This window comes from Scyliorhinus canicula, chromosome 1 (assembly GCF_902713615.1).
Source record: "Scyliorhinus canicula chromosome 1, sScyCan1.1, whole genome shotgun sequence".
Lineage (NCBI taxonomy): Eukaryota > Metazoa > Chordata > Chondrichthyes > Carcharhiniformes > Scyliorhinidae > Scyliorhinus > Scyliorhinus canicula.
Window position 1 is genome coordinate 255,218,290 of NC_052146.1, and position 13,025 is coordinate 255,231,314.

The window sequence follows — 13,025 nt, forward strand, 5'->3', positions numbered from 1 at the left end:
CTAGTGCATTTGCAATTTCCCTAGCCATCTCTTTTAGCACTCTGAGATGCATTCCATCAGGGCCAGCAGACTTGTCTACCTTTAGCCCTATTAGCTTGCCCATCACTACCTCCTTAGTGATAACAATCCTCTCAAGGTCCTCACCTGTCATAGCCTCATTTCTATCAGTCACTGGCATGTTATTTGTGTCTTCCACTGTGAAGACTGACCCAAAAAACCTGTTCAGTTCCTGAGCCATTTCCTCATCTCCCATTATTAAAACTCCCTTTTCATCCTCCAAAGGACCAATATTTACCTTAGCCACTCTTTTTTGTTTTATATATTTGTAGAAGCGTTTACTGTCTGTTTTTATATTCTGAGCAAGTTTACTCTCATAATCTATCTTACTCTTCTTTATAGCTTTTTTAGTAGCTTTCTGTTGCCCCCTAAAGATTTCCCAGTCCTCTAGTCTCCCACTAATCTTTGCCACTTTGTATGCTTTTTCCTTCAATTTGATACTCTCCCTTATTTCCTCAGATATCCACGGTCGATTTTCCCTCTTTCTTCCGTCCTTCCTTGTTGTTGGTATAAACCTTTGCTGAGCACTGTGAAAAATCGCTTGGAAGGTTCTCCACTGTTCCTCAACTGTTCCACCATAAAGTCTTTGCTCACAGTCTACCTTAGCTAGTTCATCTCTCATCCCATTGTAATCTCCTTTGTTAAGCACAAAACACTAGTATTTGATTTTACCTTCTCACCCTCATCTGTATTTTAAATTCCACCATATTGTGATCGCTCCTTCCGAGAGATCCCTAACTATGAGATCATGAATCAATCCCGTCTCATTACACAGGACAAGATCTAGGACCGCTTGTTCCCTCGTAGGTTCCATTACATACTGTTCTAGGAAACTATCGCGGATACATTCTATAAACTCCTCCTCAAGGCTGCCTTGACCGACCTGGTTAAACCAATCGACATGTAGATTAAAATCCCCCATGATAACTGCTGTACCATTTCTACATGCATCAGTTATTTCTTTGTTTATTGCCTGTCCCACCATAACGTTACTGTTTGGTGGCCTATAGACTACTCCTATCAGTACTTTTCCGCCTTACTATTCCTGATTTCCACCCAAATGGATTCAACCTTATCCTCCATAGTACCGATGTCATCCCTTACTATTGCCCGGATGTCATCCTTAAATAACAGAGCTACACCACCTCCCTTACCATCCACTCTGTCCTTGTTTCAGTAATGTTTCAGTAATGGACACTAAATCATAGTCATTCACGATGATTTGCGCCATCAACTCATTTACTTTATTCCGAATACTACGAGCATTCAGGTAAAGTACACTTATGTTGTTTTTTTTACCTCCGTTTTGAATCTTAACACCTCCAGTTTTATTCCTTTTAATATTACTGGGCCTATTCACTGAGCTCCCCTCAGTCACTGTACCTTGTACTGTCGCCCTTTTTGATTTTTGACTTTGGCTTCTCTGCCTTACACTTTCCCCCTTACTTCTTTTTGCTTCTGTCCCTGTTTTACTACCTTCCAACTTCCTGCATCGGTTCCCATCCCCCTGCCACAAGGAGCAGTCACCTTGTTGGGAGTTTTCTATAGGCCCCCCAATAGCAGCAGAGATGTGGAGGAACAGATTAGGAAACAGATTTTGGAAAGGTGCAGAAGTCACAGGACAGTAGTCATGGGTGACTTCAACTCCCCAAACATTGAGTGGAAACTCTTTAGATCAAATAGTTTGGATGGGGTGGTGTTTGTGCAGTGTGTCCAGGAAGCTTTTCTAACACAGTATGTAGATTGTCCGACCAGAGGGGAGGCCATATTGGATTTGGTACTTGGTAATGAACCAGGACAAGTGATAAATTTGTTAGTGGGGGAGCACTTTGGAGACAGTGACAACAATTCTGTGACTTTCACTTTAGTAATGGAGAGGGATAGGTGCGTTCAACAGGGCAAGGTTTACAATTGGGGGAAGGGTAAATACGATGCTGTCAGACAATATTTGAAGTGCATAAATTGGGAACATAGGCTGTCAGGGAAGGACACAATTGAAATGTGGAACTTGTTCAAGGAAAAGTTACTACGTGTCCTTGATATGTATGTCCCTGTCAGGCAGGGACGAGATGGTCGAGTGATGCAATCATGGTTGACAAGATAGGTTGAATGTCTTGTTAAGAGGAAGAAGGAGGGCAGCACGGTGGCCTAGTGGTTAGCACAACCGCCTCACGGCGCTGAGATCCCAGGTTCGATCCCGGCTCTGGGTCACTGTCCGTGTGGAGTTTGCACATTCTCCCCGTGTCTGCGTGGGTTTCGCCCCCACAACCCAAAAAAAAAATGTGCAGAGTAGGTGGATTGGCCACACAAAATTGCCCCTTAATTGGAAAAAAATAATTGGCTAATCTAAATTTTTTTTTAAAAAGAGGAAGAAGGAGACTTATGTAAGGCTGAGGAAACAAGGTTCAGACAGGGCGCTGAAGGGAGTCAAGATAGCCAGGAGGGAACTGAAGAAAGGGATTAGGAGAGCTAAGAGAGGGCATGAAAAATCTTTGGCGGGTAGGATCAAGGAAAACCCCAAGGCCTTTTACACACATGTGAGAAATATGAGAATGACTAGAGCGAGGGTAGTTCCGATCAAGGACAGTAGCGGGAGATTGTGTATTCAGTCTGAAGAGATAGGAGAGGTCTGGAACGAGTACTTTTCTTCAGTATTTACAAATGACAGGGGCCATATTGTTGGAGAGGACAGTGTGAAACAGACTAGTAACTTTGAGGAGATACTTGTTAGGAAGGAAGATGTGTTGGGCATTTTGAAAAACTTGATGATAGACAAGTCCCCCCCGGCCTGACGGGATATATCCAAGGATTCTATAAGAAGCAAGAGATGAAATTGCAGAGCAGTTGGCAATGATCTTTTCATCCTCACTGTCGACAGGGGTGGTACCAGGGGATTGGAGAGTGGCGCATGTTGTGCCCCTGTTCAAAAAAGGGAATAACGATAACCCTGGGAAGTTCAGGCCAGTAAGTCTTACATCGGTGGTAGGCAAAGTAATGGAAAGGATACTGAGGGATAGGATTTCTGAGCATCTGGAAAGACACTGCTTGATTAGGGATAGTCAGCATAGATTTGTGAGGGGTAGGTCTTGCCTTACAAGTCTTTTTGCATTGTTTCAGGAGGTGACCAAGCATGTGGATGAAGGTAAAGTAGTGGATGTAGTGTACATGGATGTTAGTAGGGCATTTGATAAGGTTCCCCATGGTAGGCTTATGCAGAAAGTAAGGAGGCATGGGATAGTGGGAAATTTGGCCAGTTGGATAACAAACTGGTTAACCAATAGAAGTCAGAGAGTGGTGGTGGATGGCAAGTATTCAGCCTGGAGCCCAATTACCAGTGGCGTACCGCAGGGATCAGTTATGGGTCCTCTGCTGTTTGTGATTTTCATTAATGACTTGGATGAGGGAGTTGAAGGGTGGGTCAGTAATTTGCAGACGATACGAAGATTGGTGGAGTTGTGGATAGTGAGGAGGGCTGTTGTCGGCTGCAAAGAGACATAGATAGGATGCAGAGCTAGACTGAGAAGTGGCAGATAGAGTTTAACCCTGAAAAGTGTGAGGTTGTCCATTTTGGAAGGACAAATATGAATGCGGAATACAGGGTTAACGGTAGGGTTCTTGGCAATGTGGAGGAGCAGAGAGATCTTGGGGTCTATGTTCATAGATCTTTGAAAGTTGCCACTCAAGTGGATAGAGCTGTGAAGAAGGCCTATGGTGTGCTAGCGTTCATTAGCAGAGGGATTGAATTTAAGAGCCATGAGGTGATGATGCAGCTGTACAAAACCTTGGTAAGGCCACATTTGGAGTACTGTGTGCAGTTCTGATCGCCTCATTTTAGGAAGGATGTGGAAGCTTTGGAAAAGATGCAAAGGAGACTTACCAGGATGTTGCCTGGAATGGAGAGTAGGTCTTACGAGGAAAGATTGAGGGTACTAGACCTTTTCTCATTAGAACAGAGAAGGATGAGGGGCGACTTGATAGAGGTTTATAAGATGATCAGGGGAATAGATAGAGTCGGCAGTCAGAGACTTTTTCCCTGGGTGAAACAAACTATTACAAGGGGACATAAATTTAAGGTGAATGGTGGAAGACATAGGGGGAATGTCAGAGGTAGGTTCTTTACCCAGAGAGTAGTGGGGGCATGGAATGCACTGCCTGTGGAAGTAGTTGAGTCGGAAACGTTAGGGACCTTCAAGCGGCTATTGGATAGGTACATGGATTACGGTAGAATGATGGAGTGTAATTTGTTCTTAAGGGCTGCACGGTAGCATTGTGGACAGCACCATTGCTTCACAGCTCCAGGGTCCCAGGTTCGATTCCGGCTTGGGTCACTGTCTGTGCGGAGTCTGCACATCCTCCCCGTGTGTGCGTGGGTTTCCTCCAGGTGCTCCGGTTTCCTCCCACAGTGCAAAGATGTGCGGGTTAGGTGGATTGGCCATGATAAATTGCCCTTAGTGTCCAAAATTGCCCTTGGTGTTGTGTGGGGTTACTGGGTTATGGGGATAGGGTGGAGGTGTTGACCTTGGGTCGGGTGCTCTTTCCAAGAGCCGGTGCAGACTCGATGGGCCGAATGACCTCCTTCTGCACTGTAAATTCTATGATAATCTATGAGTAATCTTGGACAAAGGTTCGGCACAACATCATGGGCCGAAGGGCCTGTTCTGTATTTTTCTATGTTCTATATCCCAACCCTCTATTTCCTATTCAGTAGTTAATCCTCTAACTATGCTAATATATTACCATTACCCCCAATACCATGGGCTGTTTCATGTGTAGTAACCTTTTATGTGGCACTTTATTTTTGTTTTAATTTAGAGTACCCAATTCATTTTTGTCCAATTAAGGGGCAATTGTGCATGACCAATCTACCTAGCCTGCACATCTTTGGATTGTGGGGGCGAAATCCACGCAAACACAGGGAGAATGCGTAAATTCCACACGGACAGTGACCCAGAGCCGGGATCGAACCTGGGACCTCGGCACCCTGACGCAACAGGGCTAACCCACTGTGCCACCGTGCTGCCCTGATGTGGCATTTTATTGAATGCCTTCTGGAAATCCAAATTCCCTTCTAACTGCCTGCTGGTTGCATCCTCAAAGAACTCTAATAAATTTGTGAAACACAATTTCTTTTTCGTAAAACCAGGTTGTCTCTGCTTGGTAGTATTTTGACTTTCTAACTGTTCTGCTGCTACTTCCTTAATAATGGATTCCAGCATTTCACAATGACGGATGGTAGGCTAACTGGCTTATAATTTCCTATTTTCTGTCGCCTTCAATTTTGAATAGAGGTGTCATGTTTGCAATAGAAATCAACAAAAAATCAAAATGAAGAAGTGATGTCACAGGGTAACAGGTAGGTGAGTGATGGGCGAGTATTACAGTTATATTTTTGTTCTTTAAACCAGAGAGATGTGCCATACTGAGAGCTAAGAATCTGTAACTTGCTATTACTTTACCAAATTAATAAGCTGGATAAACAAATTAATCGACAGACCTAAAATAATGCATTGAATAATAATTTAAACTAAGTAAGTGAACAGTTTTGGTAGCTATGCCTAAACAGGTGATGAGACATAGCTACAACATGTATGAGGTATTGGAGAACATTGTGATTCTGAAAAACCTGTGGTAAGTGCCTGTAAGCTTGAGGAACATCAGTTCAGAGTTGGCTGGAGTCCAACGTGCAGACATTTTGTGGGGAAAGAGAGAGTTACCTGGATACTTTGTTCCAGGAGGCAGTCACACCCCTTGAAGTCAAGTAATACTTTGGAATTGGTTAATGGTCGAGGATAGGAGAGTATGACCGTGAGACAGATATGAGGATCTACGATATAGTGAGGGAGGATCCTCAGCCATTGATTTTGCCTAATCGGTACAAGGTACTTGCAGCCTGTGTGGTGGCGAAGGACTGCAGGGGCCTCATCCAAGAGGGAAATGCAGTTAATAGAGTAGATGCTCTTGTCTGCAGTCGAGATGGGGAATTCAGAAGATTACATTGTCTGCTCAGTGACTGGGTTTGGGAGAATCCTCAAAGCTGGAAAAGAACTTGGCGTTAGAGGGCACAGGATCCAGTTGCCATGGTCCACGCAGGAACCAACAACTCCGGTAGAACTATGAATAAAGGTTCTGTGGAGGGAGTTTGCGAAACGGAGTTTGTAATGTTATGTATATGTGTCGATAACTAAAGGGTTAATTATAACATCTAACTGTAACACTACCTCCAGAGGGCACCACTAGATCCCACTATAAGTATCAGCACCAGAGGATATTGGTCTCTTTCAACCCAGGAATGTTTAGTAAGCAGTAGTTTACGATAGATAACTCTCAGTATCGTTAGTATTTATAGTTGAGAATCAGTTAATACAATCATATTTAATTACTTGATTTCCAGACATAGTTCTGTCGAGAGTCAAACTCAAATATAATTAATCCTTACTTAATAAATTAGTTTGCTTTAAGTTGAAGACTCGTGGTTTCTTCAGGATCACACCATCAGACCACCTGCATCGACATCAACTAGTAACGATACATATTACGAGACCCAGTAATATAACAGGGTTCTCAAATAATAAACAGAACCGCAAGGGTAAAAATCCCATGACTGCTTCCTGATCGACACACAAAGTGGCATACACTATGGTCAAGCAGATTAGAGAATAGTGTGGGAAACAGGGGTTACGAGACATGGGGCATGGGCACCAGTACTGGTGAAAGAGGGAAATGTTCCATAAGAATGAACCCCACTTAACTCAGACTGTTATCAATCACCTAGCAAATGGTATAACTGGGGCTGTGAATAGGGTATTAAACTGAAAGAGCAGTGGGGGGAGGGAGGTGAATGGAAATTTTAAATCTGATGAGACAACAAAACAGTACATGGACCTGGACAAAGTCAAGCAAAATGTAACAGGAAGGGGCAGAGAGCTTAATTGTAATAACACATCAGGGAATAAGGTCCATGTAAAGAATAATGGTTAAAAAAAAATTAACGGCTATTTATCTGGATGCATGAAACATTTGTAATAAGATCAACCAACCAGCAGCACACATAGAGATAAATGATTTAGATCTAATCACCATTCCAATGACATGTTTGCAAGGTGACCAAGGTTGGGAGATAAATATGCCAGAATACACAACATTTCAAAAACACAAGAGGAATGGGAATGGAGGAGTAACTCTGATAGTAAAGGAATGCGAGTGTGTCAGAACGCAATTTCAACAATTCCCTGAATTGTGGAACCACATAGGGATAAAGAGCTATTTTAAATTTAGCATTGTGTAATAAGGCAAGATTAAAACGTAATCTCACAGTAAAAAATCCTCTGGGAGAAAGCAATTGGAACGCAAATTAGATTCATATTAAGTTTGAGAACAACATACTTGAGTCCAAAAAAGGGCAGCACAGTGGCACAGTGGTTAGCATTGCTGCCTACGGCGCTGAGGACCTGGGTTCGAATCCCGGCCCTGGGTAACTGTCCATATGGAGTTTGCACATTCTCCCCGTTTCTGTGTGGGTTTCACCCCCACAACCCAAAGATGTGCAGGATAGGTGGATTGGCCACGCCGAATTGCCCCTTAATTGGAAAAAGTAATTGGGTACTCTAAATTTATTTCAAAAAAAATTTGAGTCCAAAACAAAACTTAAATTTAAACAAAGTCAATTATATAGGTATGTAGGGAGAGCTGATTATGGTGGATTGGGCAAATAAGATTAAAAGATGGCGGCGGAGATAGGGCTGATGAGAGACCATCAGAAGAGGCTGCAGGACAAAGTGGAGGATCGAGAGAATAGATCGCGCAGGCAGAATCTGAGGACCGTCGGCCTGCCGGAGAGCAGTGAGGGAGCGGACGCCAGTGCATATGTGGCACGAATGTTTGAGATAGTTGCTGGGTGAAGGAGTGTTTGCTCGGCCCTTGGAAGTGGTCAGCGCGCACAGGACACTTATGAGGAAGCTGCAGAGAAACAGATCGCCGAGGGTGATGGTGGTACGAATGCACCGGTTCCTGGATAAGGAACAGATTTTGAGGTGGGCCAGGCAGACGTGACGCTGCACATGGGAAGGCAGTGAGCTGCGTGTCCACCAGGACCTGGGTGCAGAGCTGGCCTACACAAAATCACAGGCTATAAAACAAGGCCAGGTGGACTATCTGGGGCTAGAGCATACCTACCCGATGATCTGAACAAGTTCTACACCCGCTTTGCGCAATCAGCCAATGTATCAGTTCCACCTGCCCCAACAGCCCTGGACACACCCATACCCACTATTACAGCCTCGGAGGTAAGAGTTGCCTTCTTGAAAGTGAGTCCGCGGAAAGTGACGGGCCCCGACGGAGTCCCTGAGCAAGCACTCCGAGCCCAGCTGGCGAGTGTATTCGCAGATATCTTCACCACCTCACTCCTCTGCTCTGAGGTCCCCTCCTCCTTCAAGAAGGCCACCATAATACCAGCACCAAAGAACAAGGTAGCGTGCCTCAACGACTACCGACCGGTGGCCCTAGCGTCTGTTATCATGAAATGCTCCAAGCGGCTCATCATGAGACGGATCACTGCAAGCCTCTCAGACAGTCTCGATCCACTGTAGTTTACCTATCACCGCGACCGGTCCACAGCAGATGCTATCTCCCTGGCTCTGCAATCAACACTCGGAACACCTCGACAACAAGGACACCTATGTAAGACTGCTGTTCATAGACTACAGCTGCGCCTTCAACGCCATTATCCCAACAAGACTAATAACCAAACCCCGCAATCTTGGACTTGACCCCTCCCTGTGTAGCTGGATCCTCGACTTCCTCACCAACAGACCGCAATCTGTCAGGATAGGGAACAGCATCTCCTCCACAATAGTCCTCAACACCGGAGCCCCGCAAGGATGTGTTCTCAGTCCTCTACTGTACTCCCTATACACCCATGATTGTGTGGCAAGACTTAACTCCAACTCAATCTACACGTTTGCAGATGGTATGACTTTGGTGGGCGGTATCTCAAACAACGACAAATCAGACTACAGAAGGGAGATAAATCACTTGGTTGCATGGTGTACCGAAAACAACCTCTCTCTAAATGGTGGAAAGACCAAGGAACTGACCATCGACTTCAGGAAGTGCAGCACGACACACACTCCCATCTGCATCAATGGCTCCGAAGTTGAGATGGTCGATAGCTTTAAATTCCTGGGGGTCACCATCACCAACAGTCTGTCCTGGTCCATTCACGTTGATGCAACAGTCAAGAAAGCCCAACAACGTCTCTGCTTCCTACGGAAGCTAAAGAAATTTGGCACGTCTGCATCGACTCTCACAAACTTCTACAGATGTGCGATAGAGAGCATCTATCCGGCTGCATCGCAGCCTGGTATGGCAACTGCTCAGTCCAAGATCGCAAGAAGCTGCAGACTGTGGTAATTCAGCCCAACGCATCACACAAACTTGCCACTCCCACATTGATTCGGTATACACCTCTCGCTGCCTCAGGAAGGCAGACAGCATTATCAGAGACCCCTCCCACCCAGGCATTGCTTTCTTCCAGACCTTTCAACCCTTCCATCAGGCAGAAGGTACAGAAGTCTGAAGACTCGCAGATCCAGACATAGGAACACTTTTCTCCCCACAGCTACAAGACTCCTCAATGATCCCCCCCCGGACTGATCTGTTTCCCTGTAAGAACACTATTCACAACGCCCTATGCTGCTCTTGCTCATGTATTTGCTTTTTTTGCTTTGTTTGGCCCCTTGTTCCGCACTGTAACCAATCACTATTTTGTCAAGGTACCATTTGTCAATGCTCTCTGTTGATTATTCTTGTGTCTACTATGTACGTACTGTGTATGTTCCTCGGCAACAGAAAAATATTTTTCACTGTACTTCGGTACATGTGATAAATCAAATCAAATCACATCAAATCAAATCAGAAGAGCAAGCTTCAATAAGGCAAAATCGTCCCTCTTTAAGAAGGGAGTGAAGTTTGGCATGTTGGCCCCAGCACATTTGTGGGTCACATATGAGGACCAGGAACTTTATTTCGGATCGCGAGAGGAGGCGATGACATTTATCAGGGACAAGGGACTGGCAGGAGATAGAGGACATTGAACTTTGGAGTGAATGTTTATGTTTTAGAACTTTTGTTAAACTTCTTTTCTTGTGGTTTATATGAACCATTTTTGCACTAGGTTTGGGGCCATTGCTTAGTTTTGTTTGTGGGTTTGCTTTGTTCTTAATAGGGGATGGTGGGTTGATTTTTCTTCTTTCTGTTTGTTGGGGATTGTAATGTTTGTATATGTAAGGGGGAGGGGAATCAGTGGGGGGTAGAATGCTTGGCACCATGGGCGGGGGCTATCAGGCTAAATGGGTGGGCTAGCTCACGAAAGCGCAGAGGGGGACTAGCAGATGATAAATTTGATGATGGGGATTGGGATTGTTATTTTGTTATGGGGTGGGGGGAGGGAGAGGGAGGGGGCATAGATCTGCTCACAGGGGAGGGATTGGCGAATGGCAATAGGACGGGGATCGATGGCAGTGGGCACCTGAGGGCGGACCTGAAGAGGCGCGGGACATTGGATGGAGGCTGGCCCAGGAAGGGTTATGGTTGATCGGCGGCGGAGGGGGGAGGTGAATGTGAAAGGGCTGAATGGGCCGGTCAAGAGGGCCGTGTGTTCGCGCATCTGAAGAGTTCAAAGGCAGACATGGCAGTGCTACAGGAGACACACCTGAAGGTAGTGGATCAGACCAGGCTGAGGAAGTTGTGGGTTGGGTAGGTACTCCATTCGGGGCTGGACTCTAAAACTAGGGAGTAGCAATTCTGATTAATAAGCGGGTGTCATTTGAGGTAGGAAGCATCGTGGCTGATTCGGGGGGTAGGTACGTAATGGTGGGAAACTGGAGAGGAGTATTAGTGAACATTTATGCCCCAATCTGTGACGATGTGGAGTTCATGAGGCGGGTGTTGGGGTAGATTCCTAATCTGGACTCTCATCAGCTGATCATGGGGGGTGGGAGCGATTTTAACACTGTTTGGATCCTGGCTGGATCAGTCGAGCTCGAGGACAAGGAGGGTGTCAGCAGCTGCAAAGGAACTAAAAGGAGGTTATGTAGCGGATGGGAGGGGTGGATCCGTGGAGGTTTGGGTGATCGAGATCGAAGGAGTTTTCTTTTTTCTCCCATGTACACAAAGTGTACTCCCGGATTGATTTTGTTTGTTTTGGATAGGGCTTTGTGGCAGGGATAGTAGACACCGAGTACTCAGCGATTGTAGTGTCGGACCATGCCCCGCATTGGGTGAATTTATGGGTCAGCAAGGAGGGAAGCCAGCGTCCGCACTGGAGATTCGATGTAGGACTGTTAGCGGAGGAGGATGTGTGTGTGCGAGTGAGGGAGCACAGGGTCTAGTTACATGCGAACGCTCTACTCCTGTATATTTCTGACCCGTTGAGGGGGGATTGGAGAGATTATGAGGATCCTTGGGAAATTTGGCCGGTTTTCGGGGTCTAAATTGAATATGGGTAAGAGTAAGGTCTTTGTGATTCAGGCGAGGGGGCAGGAGAGGAGATTGGGGGGGATGCCTTTTAAGGTGGTGGGAGGGAGTTTTTGATACTTTTGATGCGGAATCCAGGTGGCGCAGGGGTGGGAGCAGCTACATAAATTAAATTTTTTCCCGGTTAGTGGAGCAGATGAGGGAGGACTTTCGAAGGTGGGACATGCTCCCGTTTCACTGGCGGGGAGGGTACAGACCGTAAAGATGACGGTTCTCCCGAGATTTTTGTTCATATTCCAGTGTCTCCACATTTATATTCCAAAAGCCTTTTTTAAGGGGGCCAATGTACTGATCGCTGGGTTCATGTGGGCGAGTAAAATCCCGTAAGTAAAGAAGGTGCTGTTGGAGCGGGGTTGAGTGGGGGAGCAGTTGGCCCTGCCGAATGTTAGGACCTATTATTGGGCGGCAAATATAGGTGGAGGGCGGCATGTGGCGCAGTGGTTAGCACTGGGACGGCGGCGCTGAGGACCCGGGTTCGAATCCCGACCCTGGGTCACTGTCCGTGTGGAGTTTGCACATTCTTCCCATGTCTGCGTGGGTTTCACCCCCACAACCCAAGGATGTGCAGGTTAGGTGGATTGGTCACGTTAAATTGCCCCTTAATTGAAAAAAAATTGGGTACTCTAAATTTATTTATTAAAAATATAGCTATGATTAGGAAGTGGGTAGTGGGGAATGGGTCGTGTGGGAGCATGTGGAAGTGGCATCATGTAAGGGAACAAGCTTGGGAGCACTGGTTAACGGCACCTCTGCCGTTCTTGCCGTCTCGGTACTCCACAAGCCCAGTGGAGATAGAAGCTTTGAGGCTATGGGGACAGTGGCAGAAGCATATGGGAGTGGAGGGAGCGTCGGTATGGACTCCAATTTGTGGTAACCACCAGTTTGTGCCGGGGAGGTCAGATGGGGGGTTTCGGAGATGGCAGCAAGCTGGGATTGAGCGGTTCGGGGACCTGTTCATTGACGTCAGCTTTCTGTGCTTGGAGGACTTGGACGAGGAGTTTGAGCTGCCCGGTTTCTGCTATTTGCTGGTGAGGGACTTTGCACGGAGGCAGGTCTCGACCTTTCCGCTTCTACCGACTCAGAGGAAACAGGACAAGGTAGTTTTGAAAATGGGAGTAGGGGAGGGCAAGGTCTCGGAAATTTACAAAGAGCTCATGGGAGGTTGTGTTGGGCTAGAGGCAGGTCTGTGAGAGGATGCTCTGCGCAGAGTCAACACATCCTCATCGTGTGCCAGGCTCAGCCTGATATAATTAAAGGGGGTCCACCGGGCACACGTGATGGTGGCCCGGATGAGCAGGTTTTATGAAGAGGTGGAGTACAGGTGTGGGCAATGTGCGGGAGGGCCTGAGAATCATGGCCACATGTTTTGGGCATGTCTGAAGCTCAGGGGATTCTGGCAAGGATTTGCCGATGTCATATCCACGGTACTAAAGACA

General features: G+C 46.3%; 1 protein-coding gene across 7 annotated transcripts in view; it reads right to left on the bottom strand.

Moving 5' to 3' along the window:
• The window catches only part of ush2a (Usher syndrome 2A (autosomal recessive, mild)), a 1,354,742-nt gene that overhangs the window by 1,302,658 nt on the left and 39,059 nt on the right, over positions 1-13,025 (bottom strand). The gene's annotated exons all lie outside the window — the stretch shown is intronic.